This window comes from Octodon degus, unplaced genomic scaffold (genome assembly GCF_000260255.1).
Source record: "Octodon degus isolate 3935 unplaced genomic scaffold, OctDeg1.0 scaffold00492, whole genome shotgun sequence".
NCBI lineage: Eukaryota > Metazoa > Chordata > Mammalia > Rodentia > Octodontidae > Octodon > Octodon degus.
This window is the reverse complement of record NW_004525068.1, coordinates 161,542-162,100: the sequence shown is the minus strand read 5'-3', so window position 1 is coordinate 162,100 and position 559 is coordinate 161,542. Positions and strand designations below refer to the sequence as shown.

General features: G+C 47.0%; 1 protein-coding gene across 1 annotated transcript in view; it reads left to right on the top strand.

The window, feature by feature from the left end:
- The window catches only part of LOC101584944 (armadillo repeat-containing protein 3-like), a 92,191-nt gene that overhangs the window by 15,495 nt on the left and 76,137 nt on the right, over window positions 1-559 (top strand). The window lies entirely within an intron of this gene.

Genomic DNA, 559 nt, shown 5'->3' with positions numbered 1-559 from the left:
TGCAGCTTGGACTCATAGTGATCCTCTGTTTTCAGCCTCCCCAGTGCTGGGATTTCAGGTGTGTACCACCACGTCTGGACTCAGTGGGCAGCTCAGTGTGCCTGGGGTAGGGCCTGCACAGCATGCAGTGCCGGGGATCAAACCCCAGCCCCTGTGTTTGCCTGAGCAGGTGCTTAGTCCACTGACTATCTTGCTGGCCCTCTCCAGGCCTTCTGCAAGGAGAAGTGCCAGCACAGCTCCTGGCACATTATGAGAAATGCACAGTGGGAGTAGAAGGTTGAGGAAGAGAGAAGGAAACACCAAGGATGAGGCTTGGTGTCTAAATGTTACAACTCATAGAAATGGGCAAGTCAAAAGGAGGGGAAGGTTTTGATCAAAAGAAAAATGTTTCATTTTTCCTTTTTAAGAATTGTGATAAAAATATTTATTGCTATGAAATTGGCCACTGTAACCATCTTAAGGGCACAGACAGTGGCATTGAATACCTTTCCATTGCTGTGCTACCACCGGTCCTCAGAACTCTTCATGTGGCAGAACTAAAATTTGATATTAACTAAAC